Below are 19,444 nucleotides of genomic sequence, written 5' to 3'. Positions count from 1 at the left end.
ATCTACGCTAATTTTAGTGTCTGTGTTTATCCCGAGGTTTTCCTGCAGCCTGCCGGATCCAGGCCGTATCCAGATCTGACGAAGGACCTTCGCCTGGACCGATGACAACGCAGTGCTGAAGTGCCAACTAGTCTCTCCCTATGGAGGATCCCGCTACCACTCTACAGATAAGGCGTTGTCGGGAAAATTTGTCTCGCGGTCCTACCCCAAAGCAACAAATAAAATAAAATTCCTTATCAAAATTTATAAGGAAAGACAAGTATTCTGTTTAGGCTTGGCTTGTAGGGATTTCCAAACCTGCGTATATTCAAACGCACATACCTATAGAACCCATTCTAAATGCGCATGTGAACGCCATCAGCGTTTCTCACGGGTTCGCGTTTAGAGTCTGTGTGGAGAGAATGGTGTCGTCTTAGCGGCCCCTAATTTAATAACAAATGATCATTGCGACGGAAGCAAATCAATTAAAACTAACTTTAGATGGAAATAACTTAACTCTGCTGTACAGCCGAAACAATCTCTGTTGCCTTAAATTATACGCTTATCTCTGTAAAGCTGCTTTGGGACAATCTACATTGTTAAAAGCGCTATATAAATGAAGATGACTTGACTTGACTTGACTCTACAAACCCCCATGTAATGTGTTGAGTGTTGAATGTAAACCCGGGGTAGAAACTGGTTCATGTAATATGGATTAAATAATCAGATTCCAAATATATATTACATATAATTAGATTACATGTTGCAGTGCAGATATTTTTCAGTGCAGAGTGAGATTGTTATGGACGATCTTGTAGTTGAACACCTCCAGAGTAACCACGCAAAGAGAGCTCGCAAGACGGAGAAGAAGGAGAGAAAGACGCTGGCGAAGGTCTTCCACCAAGACTCAACCCCCTCGAGACGAACCGATTCATCGTGCACAGCAGTTAATAAAGATTATCAGACACGTTGAAAGATCAAATAAGAAATAATAGACATAGCATACAGTTTTATGGTTGAAAATGAAATAAAATGTTCAAATGAAGATGTGTTGAATATGCAGAGCGAGCTCAACCTAAAGCCTAGTTTGAGCTTGGACTGCGAACTTAAGGGTCATAGGAAGAGAGTGTATGTGTGTAGCTATCGGTACAAGACATGTTTCAGGGGTGTTAAAACCACATGTGTTTCTGAAGAGAACTTGGAGCATCTCTTGTTTCACAGATAGAAAAGGTGTAAAGCTGAAGAGGGTCAAAGGGAACAGGGGAACTTTCCATATAGAGCTTTTGGTGTGTGTGCTGCATAAGACAAGGGTGATACGATCTGTAGATAATCTGAATATGTGCTTTCACAAGCTTACTGTAAGGGTCCTGCTCTGACAGTCTTGTCTGTTTTGTCACTGTTTAATGTTTCCTTGTTTGTCTTGTGTCTGAGCACATGGCTCTGTCTTTGTTTGTGTTTGCCATGTGCTCCTCTTGTCCTGCCTCCTTGTTTCCTGTTACCACGCCCCCTTGTTTAGTCCACATCTTGCCCTCGTTTCAATAATTGTGCTCACCTGTTCCTCGTGTGCTCTGGTCCCTTTATATTGTGCCTTTTTCCCTCATGTCTTTGCTGGTTCGTTTTGTGTGCTTTGTGGTGTAGTCTTGTTTGCCTGCCTTTTGTATGGTTAAACATAGTTCCTGGTCTAGTTGAGTATTTGATCGTTTCTAGCAGTTGTGTATCCTTTTGCTTTTTCCTTCATGTTTTGTTCTAGTTAGGCTTTGCTTTGTTTTTCTCTCTTTTAGTTTTATTTCTTCTCTAGGTTATCTTCTCCAGTTTCTAGTTCCCTATAAGTTAGTTATTTTGTTTTATTTATTTTTTTGATTGCAAGTTCATTTTGTTTTAGTCCTAGCTCTTTTCTTTTTCTTCTAGTCTTTGTTCTGTTTTAGTTTTAATTCCTTATTTGCCTATTTAATTATACTCTTGTGCCTTGTCTGTTTATCTTGTCTTTTCTTGTTCATTGTGAGTCTTGTGTGTGTTCCTGCCCGGCCTTGCATCCTGAGATTTACTGACCATTGAACCCCACTGTCTGACAGCTAGACTGTACCACCTTCCACATCGAAGAGATCATCAAGCCTCTGGATCCTTGTGTTCCTGTTTGTTTTCCACACCATCATCCCACCTGGTGCTGGCCTCTTCTTCTGCAGTCTTCAAGCTCTTCGTCACCCCAGTTCTGGTTTCTGTGATCATTCATCCTGCCTGTCGTCGTGTCATCTGCCCTGCCCTCCTGTTTGAACTATTTCACACCTCACTCTCCTTGTTGTGCCCTGTCTACAGTGTTAATAAAACTTCCCTTCACGTTCGTTCTGCGTCTGGGTCCTCTCTCTTACAGAACCTGACACTTACGTTAATACAAAACCTCAGTGGTGTTATGAAAAATTGATTTTACTTCATGTAATGTGTGTGCTTGCATGACAACAGGCAATAGTTTAGTGGAAAATTACTGTGTACTTTCTTCAAATGTGAGCTGAAGATCTTTGCAACAAAAGCTGTCACATGTCAACTCCACATCCGGCCATTTCTTAGAAACAGTCCTCCACCCTGATACGTGGTGCTACAGTGACACTCTTGTCCCAAAAAGTATTTCTATATCACGATACTCAATATGTTGTCCAACAGTGAGTCATTTTTCCCTGTTGCATGCACAATATTTGAGGGTTCCCCTTACCTGCCAAATCCTACTTTAACCACTGTATGATACAGATCTTCTTTCTGAATGATCATAACAGGAACACAGCAGAGTGAGGTGTGAGGGATGAATGAAAAGGCAGCAGAAAACTCTGAAGTCTGTGTGTGAATGGCCTTCTTGCAAGAATAAAGTACTTCAAAGACAGTGGGTTTGCTTTTCACTGCAGTCTCAACACTAAACAGATCATTTCTGCAACAAGCGGGACAGCACCAACATGTGTGTTAGAGGGTTTTTAAAAGGCTTGATACATTAACATATACACACACATAAACACATAAATGAGTTCTTGGAAGTTTTGTTGTTTCATAATCTTGTAAGTGGGCAGTGCTTTTGTTGAACAGAGTTCTTTAGACTGGATAAAAGAGGGTGAAAGTGATTAATAGAGAAGGTTGTATGTGCTTATTACAGTAATAACATCTTATTACCACCTATAGTTATGTTTTAAAGTCAAGCGCCCTCTAGCGCTGCTGTTAATAACGACAGTGTTGTGTGTACTATTGTTGTCTTTTGTACAAATACTATTTGTTGGACTATTTGATGTGCTTTGTTCAAAAAATCCATATTGAAAAGTAAAGAACCACATCAAAATAATTAAACTCTTATCAAATTAAATTATTATTTTTTAAAAAATACTTTAAATTATTAATAAATCTTTTGTAACAAAGAAAAAAAGCTGAAAATGTTTTAAAAGCACTGCAGATGATAAAACCATGATTTATATCAAATCAAATCGTATGTATAAAGCACATTTAAAATCAACATTGGTTGGCCAAAGTGCAGTACATGGAGAAAAAAAAAACTAAACAAAAACAGAAAAGGCAAAAATAAAAATAAAAATGAAGACAAGAAATGCAGTAGAATTACACAGAATTGAAAGCACAAGAGAAAAGATGAGTTTTAAGCACAGATTTAAATTCAGCAAGTGTAGACGCAGGTCTGACATATAGTGGGAGGTTATTCCACAACTGAGGGCCAGCCACTGCAAAAGCTCGATCACCTCTGCATCGTAAGCGAGATCGAGGGACAGAAGATGTTGATCTCTTGACCTAAGGGATCTGGGTGGGTTGTGATTGACGATTAAATCAGAGAGATATTTAGGGGCTTGATTACAACGAGCTTTGTAGGTGAAAGTTAAGATTTTACAATTCGATATCGAACTGGCAGCCAGTGTAGAGAGCGCATAATTGGGGTAATATGACCACGTTTACGGCTGGCGGTGAGCAAATGGGCAGCCGGGTTCTGGACCATTTGAATACGAGATTGCAGACAGAGAAAGCCCGACATATAGTGAGTTACAGTAGTCCAGTCGCGTGGAAATGATAGCATGAATGACTGTCTCAAAGCTCGAACCAGGTCGAATTCGCTCCACTGTACCCAAGAAAAAATAGGATCGGGTGCTGGCTGACTGAGAAATCATAAACTATGATTTAACAGAGGGGTTAAGAACCGAGTCAATGGTTGAAAAGAGAGTTCTGGAGCAATGTGAATTCCTCTTAATGATGTCAGACAGCAATTTGTTCTTTGCTGCCATTTATGCCTTTTGAAAATTATTTAACGAGGCAGTCAGCATCTCGAATGATATTTGGAGCATGTCTCTCTTCCATTTTCATTCGTCTGCACTGTTGGCGTAATGTTGCTGTTTATCCATGGCTGAGACTTATGTTTGGGATGGCTGAGCTTGCAAGGTGCGATGGAGTCAAGAATGTTGGAGCATTTATCATTAAAGTCTTGTATCAGTTCATTGACATCTAAATCTGAAGTAGCCAGATATTAGAGCATTATCAGCCTCCAGGTGCCGGTCAGAAAACATGTCCTGGGAATGTGAGGTTAGGGTGCGAGACCAGCGTACATGAGATGGTGCTGTATTAGGTGGAGCTGGAAGAAGTGTAGAAAAGACTGTCTGTGGTCTGAGAGTGGAAGGTCACTGATTTCAATATCAGCCACCGATAGACCATATGACAGTATTAGATCTAGTGTATGACCGTGACAGTGTGTGGGTCTATTTACCCATTGAACAACATTTAAAAAGGATATTCTCTGGTAATATCTCCAGGTTCTCTGGTCCCCTTCATTGAAGTCTGTCCTGAGCTCATAGTCCCATGGGAGAATTCAACGGATGAGGCCTATGAATGCAAGACACTGCGCTATATAGAACTGGCAGCAGACGCTCAACAACGAGGATGGAAAGCGAAAGTCTATCCAGTTGAAGTGGGAAGCAGAGGTTTTGTGGCTTCTTCTACCATCAGACTGCTGAAAGACCTTGGCATTCATGGACAGGCTCTGCGACAGACAATTAGATCAGTCTCTGAAGCGGCCGAAAGAAGCAGCCAGTGGATATGGATTAAGAGGAAGGATCCTTGTTGGGCTCATAGAGCATCAACATGACTGTTACGCCCTGTGGCTGTATTTGTGAATTATGCGCTCTTGGGAGAGTGTCACCTACTGGGCAAATTATGCATTGCATGTTTCCATCTCTTGCTCTTTCTGACTCTCTCTGTTATAGATAGCTAATTGGATTCCAGCTGATGTCCATCATTCATCAGTACTGAGTGAACGCTACAGAGATCCAAGGTGTATAAGACGGCAAAGAGACAATGCTGGGGTGCTGACGGCTACGCGCTCACTCTTTGTCCTGATCCAGACTGGCGTTCTTTTGAATGAATGATTGAATGAGGCATTTATATAGCACTTTCATATGTACTACTGTACACCCAAAGCGCTTTACAATCATATCAAGGGATCTCTCCTCAACCACCACCAGTGTGCAGCATCCACTTGGATGATGCGACGGCAGCCACAGTACAACGGCGCCAGTGCGCTCACCACACACCAGCTATAGGTGGAGAGAGGAGAGAGAGTGATAGAGCCAATTCAATGTAAGGGGATTATTAGGAGCCCATGATTGGTAAGGGCCAATGGGTGGAATGTGGCCAGGACACCGGGGTTACACCCCTACTCTTTACGAGAAATGCCAATGACCACAGAGAGTCAGGACCTCGGTTTTACGTCTCATCCGAAGGATGGTGCTCTTTGACAGTATAGTGTCCCTGTCACTACACTGGGGCGTTAGGACCCACACAGACCAGAGGGTGAGCACCCCCTGCTGGCCTCACTAACACCTCTTCCAGCAGCAACCTGGTTTTCTCAGGAGGTCTCCCATGATTGTGCCTCCTCCCAGGTGTGTTTATGATTCTTTTGTGTTATTTTCTAATTTATGTAAATACTTTTGTTTGTCTTTCTTTGGAAGCGGTAGGGAGAGGGTGCCATTTTCTTTGAATTTAAAATTTTGTTTATGTTTATGGTAAACAGGGAGATAGGTAAGACTCTGTCATTTCTTTTCTTTTTTTTTTGTTAAGGTTAGTTAGAGTTTTCGTGTTTAGTTAGAGGATTTTTGTTTGTTATGTTGGCCTGGCCCTCTCCTGAAGATTTGCTTCCTTTGTTATAAATAAATTAAGATATTTGCTTAATTTTGTGTTTGTGCTTTTCTGGATCAGGGGATTGATGTGACCGTCAGACTTTTTTTTTTATTTACATTTTGTTACGACTTAATTTAACCCCTAGACCAACAGTGAGGTTCGTAACAATGACCCACTCACTAATCCCCCCACCCTATAACCCACTTGAGAACCCAGGTCACCACCCTCCATGAGGAAGGTGAACAAGGTATGCAGTCAGCTCTAGGCTTGACTCAGGGAAGAGGACGCCTCCTGCCTTGCATAGTCCTGTGGGCAGCGCCATGTAATCAACCAGGCAATTTTCATGATTGGGCATGGGACACAAGCTCAGGTTTGATCACCCTGTAGCTGGCCACCTTTGATGTGGGTGTCTAGTGTTGAAAGGCCGAAACACCCCCTGATTCAAAGGTACATTACTGATGATGTGTCCCGAAATTTACATCTTTCCCATGAATGAGGTACAGCTCCCACGCCACTCTCAACATCAAGGCAAACCTCATGTGCATACCAGCCATTGGCACAATGGACAGTTTACCATCACGTCCCGTGTTTATGATTCTTACATTTAAAAAGTCTTTAGGTAAAGCACTAGGGGTGGGCAAAAAAATCGATTCACATATGAATCGCGATTCAAACTTTACCGATTCAAAATCGATTCATAGAATTCCAAAAATCGATTCCTTTTTTTTTTTTTTTTTTTTTTTTTTACTGAAATATATATATTTTTGGTATTGTCCTTAAATGAGTCTAGCTTGCCATTCCCATAGATGGCGCAGCATCGAATTCACACTTGCACTACGCCTGCACACTCTTGTCATAGCCAAAAGAAGAAGTGCAGCAGAAGCGGAGCAGAAGGAAGGCTGGCTGGCTGTGTGGCGTGTCTGTTTTTATTTCGGCTCCCATTAACAGGTTAGAGCTTGCACACAGCCTGCGTGACATGCGCGTCTCAGGTGTGGCCCGAGTCGTGCGGAAAACGCGTGCATGAAATAGAACCGACGCCTATTTTTCTCGCGACATGCAAGCGTGTTGGAAGCGTTTCCAGGCAAAATAGAATGTTTATATATGTCATTTTGACACGAATATTCATATTAATAAATGACATTTTGATGTTTGAAAGTCTAGGTTTTGACATAAATGCAGATATAATGTAGGCTTATTGTATTTTTTTTTAATCGATTTTCAAAAATTGCACCTGTCAATACAGAACGAAATATTCTGTAGCCTATTTTGCCGTCAATAGCCTACTCCTTAAACTACATTTAGCAGTATTGTTTGTTTGATCTGACTACATCACTTTAAAGATAAATGTAAAAAAAAAAAAAAAATTTAAGTTTTAATTTAAACTTGAATTAAATGTATTTGAAAGCTGGCCAAAGCTTGGCACTTTGCACTGTTTAGTTGCAAAAGTTTTTATGAAGACAAAGTAATATCAAACTTCATTTAATTTGTTATTTCTTTTCTTTTAAATTGTATGTCTACTGCAATCACACAGGAAAAAGTCAACTATATTTACATACTGTGAATCGTTTTTTGAATCGAGAATCGTTTTTGAATCGAAAATCGATTTTGAATCGAATCTTGAGACTAAAAATCGGTATCGAATCGAATCGTGACATTTTCTGAATCGTGCACCCCTATAAAGCACTAGCAGGGCAGCATACATGAATGTTAAAATCATCAATTATTAAAATATGGTCATATCTCATCAAAGCATCCCCCAGGAGATCAGAAAACTCATTGATAAAGTTACTAGATGAAGGTGGATGATAGATTAGCAAGAGTAGAATAGGATAGAGGGAATGTAATTGAATTTCCTGGACTTCAAAGCTAGTAAAAGTGGCCGTTGACAATAAATGGCACTGAACATTGTTTTAAAACCCTTGAAGTCCCCCTGCCCTGACGGGTAACCGGGGAGTGAGAAAGAAGTCATACTCCGGGGGAACCAGTTCGGAAAAAGGACTGATATCACCTGCTTTTATCCATGATTCCGTCGCGAAGAAATAGTCCAGATTGTTAGAAGAGATGAGGTCGCTGCAGATGAAGGTTTTGTTTACTACAGATCGAACGTTGGCGAGGGCCATCCTAAGTTGCGGTGGATCATGTGAAGAGTCGGAAGCTCTGCGAAGTGAACACAGGTTGTGATGATTCACATTCCTGCGTTGGAGCCATGGAGAGATCCGTCGAGTCAGCCAGAAGGGTGAAGAGGGGATAATCGACCGAATCCACCGATGATTTTGATCCGCGGACTTTCGAAAAAGGTGATAATGCCGGATTGAATCCGACGAGGTGGAGATTGACACTGAGGTGAAGCCCAGTGCCCAGGCTGACTTCAACCGAACCGCAACGGCGCCCCGTTTTCCACGTCTCCGCCGGCGTCTCCTGCATGGAGGTTTACAGAAGTTCACAATGGTAATGTTGTTAATATCACCATTTGACCATGTGCTGTTCTAGTGGCGCTGAATAATGAAATGCGATGAACCAAGAGGAAGAAAGATAAGAAGAAGGGAGCTAAGGAGTGAATTTTAAGTATGTTGTTGTTTTTTTAATATTTATAAGTAGTCATGTTTATTGTTTGCAATTCATGTGGAACTAAGTAAGTGCATCTTGACGTTTTGGTTACAAATCAGCTGTGAATGCCATCTCTCTTTCTCTATCTCTCTTTCTTTTTCTTCTTTATCTCTTTCCTTATTGTATTTCTTTGAGCTTTTACTTTATCATTTAATTATTTCTCTTTAAAAAAACATCTACAAATGGCATCAGAGTCATTAAAGTTGGAAACCCAAAAAGTAAAGTTTTTCATCATGGCATTTACCTAAATTTAAAAGAAAATGTCTCTGCGCATGCCTCCCCCAAATATATCATTTAGTGTTTACTTTTAGACTAAAAAGAAAAGAAAGAAAGGGAACTGAAGTCTCCAATGTTTAGAGGCCAGCACAGGAACATCCTAGCAGAATCGGGAAGAATCGATCTGGTCAGTAAAATATAGTCATACTGTTGTTCACAAGTGATGATGCTTTTGGTCAGCATGTTTTCTATATCATTACATGTTGTGTTTGCAGTTAAAGCTGCTGGCACTAGGGCTCTCAGAAGTTGAGGAGGTGCAAATTAATGACATCCCGCAAGCAAGAGGTCCCAAGACTTGGTCAGCTTATTGAATTGAAAGCCTAAATAACGTCAGCCTCTATATTTAAATTTAAAATGTCACATATAGGCAACTGTCAAAAGTATGTAATGGACATTTCCATCATGCATATGAATATCTAAAAATAAAACATCTAAAAACAAATAAATTTTTAGTTATTATAACAAACAAAGTGTAAAGATTATGAAAGATGTATTGTGCAGTCATCTTCATTGATCATAACTGAGCTTATCGTGATGAACTGAGATATCGGCTTTTTAGGAATTATTAAGGGAGCACACTTTGAGCTATTTCTATCATGCCAAACCATGCACGTAGTCGCCTATGCTTGCTTTTATGTTAAATTAACCCTCTGGGATCTAAGGTGTTTTTGGGATCCTTGAGATGTTCTGACATGCTCTTACATTTGTGCTTTTTTCAGTTGCTTATAAACATATTAATGGCAAAGGTGTAATTACACTCTATTTAGCACAAACAGGGCTACCATAATATGTGAGCAACATGTATGTACATGTTTGTATTTTTGAGAAAATAATGTTTATGCATGGTTATTGAAAAAACTAAAAATGAAAATGTCTGAAATAAGGCCACAAAACACATACTAAATGTGTGTCAATAAGACTTCTAAATAATGCATTTTGTCGCCTAGAATTTTTACTTCAAAGTGATGTGAAAATCATCCTTCCTAATCATTCACATAACACAATACATTGATTTAAATTTTGTACGACACTTTTTGTTTGGAAAGGCAATATGCGGGTGGGCATGATTCACACCTGAGGAGACAATGGGCCCCGGCATAATGAGGCTGCATACGTAATGAGCCTTTCATTCAGGTGTGTGACTGAGCCACAAGAAAGAATGCAAGGACTATATATATATAATTGGTTCACAGTTGTTGTTGTTTTTTCCACAAATTGTGCTTGCAAATTGTATAATATCCAAGGTAAACATTTCTAGTAATTGTGCAGTTAATTGTTCTCATACTGTCACTAATAAAGCTTAATAAAATTATTTAAAGAGAAGGCTTATATTGACCTTTTAAGATTTTGTTTACATCTATCCTTGTATATATATATATATATATATATATATATATATATATATATATTTATATATAATTAAAATTAAAATTGTAACAATATTTCCAGTGTAATCTTTCTTTGTAAAAACTAAAGTATACATTTTATCATACGTAATTCAATTCATATGAGCATACATTGGCAACATTATAAGCTTATTTAATGTGGCAGTATTTTGCAGTAAAAACTTTATAATCTATCCGATTTTTACTCATCTCAGTATAGCAATAGAGTTTGGTAAAAGCTGTTCATTCATTCACACACAGAAACGCGATTCATTTTTAAACAGTCTTTTTGCCAGCTGTAGCTACATAACAGCGCGCATCTGTGTGTTTATTCATTCAGCGTGTACAGACACTTGCGATTAGAACAAAGCAGATATAGAACTGACCTATTCCTCAGCCGGATCCCTTTGCTCCTCGAAATGAAACTTCCAGAACTTCTGAGGTAAATTTTCCAGGATTATCATTAAGATAGAATTATTCCTCACAGCGTCATAAAGTACACGACTCTGTTAACTCGCGGTGTGTGTTACCCAGCTGATGTGGGCGTTCACAGGTTTGCCTGGATCACCTCAGATTATTTGCGTTTGAATAGCGTGTGCTCTCTGTGGGCGGAGTCACATTAGAACTTAATGAGCTGAGATGAGAACGACTGACATCTCTCTCTTTTCATACATATTACATAAACTGAGAATATTTTTTTAATATAAAAATTACTCCATTTAAAAGAAGAGAATTCAAGCTTCATGCCTGTGTGTCTGTATGCCTGTTTGACTGAGAATTCGCTGAGTTACAGTTCATTTTCGGGCGCGTTTCAGAATGGACTACACTGACAGAGAGAAAGCAGAACTCGCATCACATTTATTTTTCTTTATTTGGCACAACACTTTGTTTTTATTGTGAGTATACACAAAAATAATACACACTTAACAGGATCGATTGATGTATAACACAAGCATGTAAGATCAAAATCTTTTTCTCAGATTTGCACCGATAAGGGAAAAAACGAGCCTATCGCGCTGGCCGACCTCAGGGGGTTAACAGTGGTTTGTGAATGTTTATACTTTAATAACAAGTAATTTATCACCTTCATTACAGGTGTTTTATTTACCGTACCTGTGAGCATCACTAAGCCACAGCAGGCTACAGCACACATGACCCTAGTTACCTGTGGTTGGCCTGGCCGTGCGTCACTCAGAAAACAACAGGCCAATCAGAAGAGAGGCTCATGAATATTAAGTAGACAGGCCAAAATCACCTGTTCTTGGCAGAGCTCCTGAGAAAGGTACTTAGATAGTAGAACTTTAGATTAGAGGGATTTCTTAGGTTATTTTTTATATATTTTATGTACTTTTGTATTTTGTAATTCGCAATTTATCATTATTATTACTTTTGAGATGTCCTGTATGTGTCAGTTGTTTCTATTTGTGCATAAGGGAGCTTAAAGCTCCAGTATGTGATTTTTTTTTACCACAAGAGGGCGCAGTTTCCAACAATAACAAAGGCGAAGCTTGATGACGCTATGAAGGAGGTGACGATGGGAGATGTCGTTTTTAATGCGTTTTCACCATCTAGCGATGTATCTAAATGGAATTAATGAATCATGATCACAGATGAGGTCATTTATTCGTTTTTGTATTACCTGTATGTCTGATCGTATTATTTTATGTCATCATAATTAATTAACTGCAAGGAACATGAAATGTTATGCTATATTATCCCGTTACAACTTACAGCTATTTGTCAAATGATTTGTTTGGTTTATGTTGTGCAGTTTTACGTGTTTATGGTTAATGCCGTGTTGTTTAACGTGTTCAAACCAATATCTAAAAGTAAATTTGAATGAACATTTGCAAGTAATGACTAAATATATTTTTTTAACAACACATATCCGATTGTATTGTACTGCCATAATCTCGGTCACCACACGTGATAAAAAGCCTTACCGAAGTACAAAGAGCAATATAACTTTGTTTATAAGCATGTCTTACCTGTCTCAATACACTCGCAAGAGAGTCTCTGTCAAGTCCAAGATTGTCGCGCAGCTCTCTCCATCTCGAAAACGCCTGCCGATATTTATCCGGGACCGGGTTTTATTCCTTCGTTTGTCACACAGTCTGCGTGTATCAGAATATGGACGCTTTCGTTTTGTTGGCACTTCAATACTCGCCAAAGAGTAATCGTGATCCATAACAGCTATAACCATACAGTCTATGGCTATAACGCTATAACCACCACTTCCGCATTTGACCATGTGATATTCCGGTGTGGTGGGTCATATTTTTTATTTTATTTATTTTTATTCTTTGTCAGACGTCGTTATTGTTTATTGTGATAAGAAAAAAAACTCAATAAAGTTGTTGTAAAAAAAAAAAAAAAAAAATCAAGAAAACAAAGATAGAGCGGACATTGCGTCACTGAGGCGCGACATTTCTTTTCCGGGACGGCCAGTTATTTAAAATCGGAATTTCTCTGAAATAAAAAATCTTTGGAGACTTTTGAAATATTGTAAGTACACAACTGGAGGAAATATATCACACTGTGCAAGTTATTTTCGGAAATGTTATTACAAAATTCCTACATATTGGAGCTTTAATAAAGCTTGAACTTTTAAACTTTAAGCACAAACATTGGATTTATCCAGTGAATTAATTTATCATCAAGAGTTTTGAATCTGGAAATTAAATATTTTTTAAGTAAAAGTCATTCTAACCCTGAGCTACTGTGTCTGTTGTTTTCTTCTTACACCAACATGTTCTAATTTTTAACAGATTTGGATAACAGAAGTCTCTACATTACCCATGAGCCTCTACATTACCCATGAGCCTCCACATTACCCATGAGCCTCTACATTACCCATGAGCCTCCACATTACCCATGAGCCTCTGTCACCATTGTTACAGAGACACAGCTAGCACAGCTTGATTACTTTTATATTTCAGATTTTACATGTGGCATTACATTACACCTCAACTGTTACATAATTGTTATTATTTATTGCACATTTAATAAATATTTATATTCACATAGCAATATATTTCATATTCATTTTTATGCACAGACTTAATATTTAATCTCAAGTTTTATATCCCATTTTAATACATTAAGTAATTTGCAAATTAATAGTGAATAAAAAAGTTGAGTAAAACAGTTAGTGGCATTAATCTGGTGTCTCAGTGAATTATTAAAATACACAGTCCACAAACATCACATGGTGTCAGAGGAAAACCATGGAGCAGCTGAAGCCTCCTAACTCCATATGTTCACCAGAGCACAGGGACCGAACCAAACCACTGATGCATACGTGACTCACTTGTAAAATAAGGCGAAAGACTTGAATGTGGACGATTAACTGATGACTTGAGTAAAGGTGGCATTGTCTGTGGTGTTAACAATGACAGCGTGAGAGCTAGGCTTCTCAGGGAAACGAGTTTGAACCTAGCAAAGGCAGTGGATATCTGTCGTGCCAATGAAATAACACAAAGCCACATTATGAAAGTGCTGCATGAAGAAGCAGAAGAGGCTGTGAACAACATCACGAAAACAAAGTCCACTGTCAGACAGGCGAATGTCAAGCACACAGGGAGAGAGAAGGAAGAGTGCACGAGGTGTGGTGACGTACATGAGACAAGGAAGTGTCCGGCTTATGGCAAAATGTGTAATGAGCGCTCGCGGAGGAACCATTTTAGCCGCATGTGCAAAACACCACAACAACAAGGCAAACCTAGAAGATTGTAGAAAAAAGTCCATGAGATTGAACAAGAAGATGCTGAATTGTTTATACGTACCATCGAAATTGAACGAAGTGAGCAAACAGCTAGCAAATGGCTGACACAAATGAATACAGTCTCTACCATGGAAAGTGAAAACAAGAAATGGACTCAAGAATTGAGAATAAACAACTGCACACTCACCTTTAAGCTAGACACAGGAGCAGAGAGGAACGTGTTGTCCTTTAAAGACTTGGAGAAAACCTCTAACAAGAAAACACCTCTGAAGAAGTCAAACTGCACGTTAGTTACATATTCTGGCCAGACGATGGAGACAAAGGGTAAAGTAAGGCTTAAATGTGGTTACAAAGACAATGAGACTTAATTTTGTCTTCAGGGAAATCCTGGAAAACTTGAAAAACGCAATGTATGCAGTTCTGTCCTACCCAATCAGAAAACTCCTTTTCTCACAACTCCTTTTCCTCTGTTTCCAGGTACGTTTCGATGGGATGGCTCGCCAGTCCAAACCCGGGATAAGAGTCCACAGCCAGGACAGGATTCAGGATCACAGCAGCATTTTTTCAGACACTCACAAAAGAGAAAAATAAAACACAGACTCTAGTGTATTATATTTTTTCTGTTGTGAAGTGTGTGTCATGCGCTGCTAGCTTTGCTAGCTCTGTACACAGACTCTAGTGTGTTAATCAAGCACATGGTGACTGGCATGTATGTGTTGCCTATATCCAAATAATTGAAACAGACATTTTGGTCATTAGAAACTGTTTATTTGAATGAGTTACTGATGATTGTTTTTGCTTTGTTTTTGCAAGGCTGGGTTTTTTTTTTCTTGTGTACAGAGCTAGCAAAGCTAGCAGCGCATGGCACACACTTCACAACAGAAAAAATATAATCTTTCAAACATTTAAACATAACTATATACACTCACAGATAGTATTAGAAAACAGTGAAAGCATTTTCAAACATTTTTTTATATCACTCATCACTTTTTCAAATGTATTTTTGACATTAAGAGTCCAAAAACAGTATCCACATTACCTAAATACATCTCTTATGAAGAAACTGGTACTCACCAAGGAGAAATATAAACCAGAGACAAAAAAAAGTATTTTCTCAAAGAAACAGATTTAGTTCAGATCCTATCACGTCACTGTCTTTTCTTCTCGTCGCGTTCAGATTCACATCGCACTCTTCTCAAAGCGTGGGCTTTTTAAAGAATTAATACCTCATAAATCTACTTCTCAACTTGTAAATAATCTATTGCTGGATTATTAAACAGTTTGTTCTCCCTCAAATCACTCAATCGCATCTGCTCTCACTCTCGTGTCGTTCGCAATCTCTCTACATTTCTGCTTGTGCGCAATCTTCTGGAACTCTCCAACAGGGGGCGGGGCTAATCTTTCACCTCACCAATCAGGAATCAGCTCAGGAACCTTTTCTTTCTTTTGGGATTATTTATAATAAAATAAATACATTTTACTTCATGTTCTTTTCTTACTGTTAGTTTTATAGCGATATAAATAAAATAATGCTAAATATTAATATTAGTGACCCGAGTTAATGACTTGGGTTACATAAATCAACTATTTAAATGTACATTCATACATCTTATTATTCAGACATGTTGTAATAGTTACTTAGTGTGTCAATAATTAATGGTTAATTCGGGTAGTTATAAAGCATTTAGTTGTGGTCAGTTAACTTTTTTTGTGAGCTCATCTAAAGTGAGGACTAGTTATGCCTTGTAAAGCTTTTACAAAGGAGATTTTACTGTTATCTTCTAAACAGAAAAAGGAAACAAACACAACACAGTGATACAGAACATAGAAATATTTAAGATGTATGAATGTACATTTAAATAGTTTATTATTTACTTACACTTTCTAAGTGATCTTATGAACCACTGACAACAACTCCTAAATAACCGGTTAGTAAATAATGCAATACTTCATTTAGAAATGATAAATTGATCATTAAAAAGTGAGAAAATACAATTATTAAACACATTATAGATATGCTTATAAATAAAAAAAAATAAAGCATTTATAGCTGTATTTATAAACTGATAATTAATGTCGATCCACGCTTTATAAATGATGAATTAACTGTTTACTAATGTTTAACTAATGATTAATAGCGTGCAGTTATTATAAAGTGTTACCGAACCACAATTCAACTTTAAAAGCGTAAGAAAGAAAAAGAAACAAGAAAGAAATCCGCACTTTTTAAATATGCGGCAATGTGTGCAGTGTGTGTGCGTAAGAGTGGAATATGCGAATGTTCGCTAGATCAGACCCTATTCCTCAGCTGGGATCGTGCAGAGCCATTTGAAGCACTTCAGAGCCCTTTGAAACTGCATTGATTTGGACTTCAGCAATTTGGTGACCGTTGAAGTCCATCGTGTGGAGAAAAATCCTGAAATGTTTTCCTAAAAAAAATATATTTTCCACTGAAGAAAGAAAGACATGAACATCTTGGATGGCATTGGGGTGAGTGTATGATCAGGACATTTTCATTTTGATGAGAACTAATCCTTTAAGTAATGGGGGAATGTAGTGTTTGTGTATTAGTCAGGAGATGGCGCTGTAGTCCACATGTTGTCGCCTATAAAAGGTGTAGAGTAAGAGCTGAAGTGTGTTGTACATGCTGACCATTATGTAACATCTGGCACTGTTGGATCGCTTTAGGATTTTAATAAATCTTGAAAAATCAAGAAAAACTGATAATTTTCTTGGCCTCATGCTTACCAGGATTTAAACATTACAACATCAGCAATTGCTGGTATACTGGAAATCTCTGAACACATCTAGTGTGTGTAATCAGAAATGTCCTGTATCTGATCATCTCTGTGCATCTCAAGTGTATGGACGTGTACAGGGTTTATATATATATATTTTAGATTTTATATATTTTATTATATATTTTATGGTTTTAGATACATTTCTAGTAGCGTATAGCCTACCCTGTGTTTCTGTTTATTTTTGAGACGCGCTCCAGTTCACGGAGACCGTGAAAGCTCGCCCTGATTGTTTTATTAGTACATTTACATTTACATTTAGTCATTTAGCAGACGCTTTTATCCAAAGCGACTTACAGATTAGGACTAAGTTAAGCGAGTCATCATGAAGAGGCAAAAACAACGCAAGAAGTGCTCAAAATACGAAGTTCAGGCATTATTCAGAGTAGCATAAGCCCGGTAAGCGAGGTTTTTAAAGGGAAAGGGAAGGTTTTTTTTTTTCTTTTTTTTTTTTAAGAGGTTAAGTGCTCACGGAAGAGATGGGTTTTCAGTTGTCTTTTGAATGTTGTCAGGGATTCTGCATTCCGGATGAGGGTGGGGAGAGTGTTCCAACAGCATGGAACTGTGTATGAGAATGTTCTGGAAAGAGATTTTGTGGCTTTTTGTGATGGAACCACGAGACGTCGCTCGTTGACCGATCGTAGGCTTCTGGTAGGGATGTAGGCTCGTAGGAGTGAGTGAAAGTAGGAGGGAGCTGAGCCTGTGATAGATCTGTAAGCAAGCGTCAATGCCTTGAACTTTATGCGAGCAGCGAGAGGTAGCCAGTGCAGAGGGATGAACAGAGGAGTGACGTGTGCCCTCTTGGGCTCGTTGAAGACAAGACGAGCTGCAGCGTTCTGGATCATCTGTAGAGGTTTGGTTGCACATGATGGAAGTCCAGCTAGAAGAGCATTGCAGTAGTCAAGCCTAGAAATGACCAGGGCCTGGACGAGAAGTTGTGTTGCATGCTCAGTAAGGAAAGGCCTGATCTTCCTGATGTTGTGCAGTGCAAACCTGCATGATTGGGTTGTCTTTGAAATGTGATCTGTGAAAGTCAGCTGGTCGTCAAACGTTACTCCAAGATTTCTGACCGACCTTGATGGGGTGATTGATGATGAGTCTAGCTGGATAGTGAAGTTGTGCTGTAGAAACGGATTGGCAGGGAGGACGAGAAGCTCAGTCTTTGCCAGGTTGAGCTGCAGGTGATGTTCCTTCATCCATGTCGAGATGTCCGTAGTTAGTAGTAGTATTAAGATCCAGCTTGTGTCAAAATGATTGATGGCTTTTTAATTAATTATTATTGATGGGTTTGACCTTTTGACCTTAATAATTTCAACATTATACTTTTGAGTATACATTCATACATAGTGAAGAAAATGATAGACCGGCATTACATACATAAAGTAAAACAATAACGATATTTACAGATAGTCTAACCAGAATCGAAAATCGGCAGGCTATCATGTTTTGCTCTAGGGTAAAGCTGACCAGACTTTCAACTATTTCACCAATGTCAGTTTTTGCATTTTTTGACACCTGTGACACACAGAGATCTACAAATGTACACATACAGAGTATTTCGATGACTCCGAACTCGTCACTACATACACGCAACACCTCCAGAACTTTTCTGAGGATTATGCCGATCGGCTCTTTGCCTTTAAAAAACATGGGGGTAACTCATCTGTCCATGAATTTGTCAGGCCTCTTACGACATCCCTTTTATTTTTGAGATTTGTCACACGTTTGGTATCCCGAGCACAATCGCTTTTCATATCACACGCAGCATCGATGATCCTGTGCATCAAGCCAACCATTTGGCCTCTAAAATGATCTTTAAACATACAGTCTAGCGTAGCTCTTAAACGACACTCTTTGCCCGTGGCGCACTCACACACCTCCGGCTGCATGTGCACAGCATCGCCAGAACTCAACGGGGAGTCGCTCTCCATCAGGTTTTGCGCCACCATTTCAGAAGTTTTTAGATTTTCGAATAGTCCCCTATTCGATGATGAAAGATACTGTTAGTTCCTGGAATCTCCTGAGTGAGTCCTTGCAGCACAATCGTCTAGACCTAGTGCGTTAACGCTCGGAAGTTTGGGTTTTTGGGTCAGAAGCTTGAGTCGAAGAAGCGTAGTTTGCGTCAGGCTCAGACAAACAGGAATGTTGAAGCAGACTTTGACAGTCCATGTAACAACCAGACAATGTTCCCTCTGTTCAATATTCCGTTTCACTGGGAAATGCGTCACTACACTGGAGAAAAGTCGTTTGCAACTTCCGGTTCACGCGGACTTTAAAGTTCATAGCCCTTTAGGGCATTCAAATGTATTGAGTTGAAATTAAAACGTGATATAAATATTGCATAAAACACGTCATTACCGAATTCAGGGGTGTTTAATAGCTTCAATAGTTATTGAGCACCAGCTGATTTAAGTTTTTCTTCAAACAAAGAGACAAAAGTAATTTTCTGATTAATCATTGTACACATACATGCGTTTTGTTGTATGCACAGATTTTGAGGGTCACTTATAGAAAGATGTGTTCTTGTCTTTGTT

This window comes from Scardinius erythrophthalmus (assembly GCF_964197995.2).
Source record: "Scardinius erythrophthalmus genome assembly, chromosome: 1".
NCBI classification, from domain to species: Eukaryota; Metazoa; Chordata; class Actinopteri; order Cypriniformes; family Leuciscidae; genus Scardinius; species Scardinius erythrophthalmus.
The sequence above is the reverse complement of the archived record's forward strand: the minus strand, read 5'-3'. Positions refer to the sequence as shown.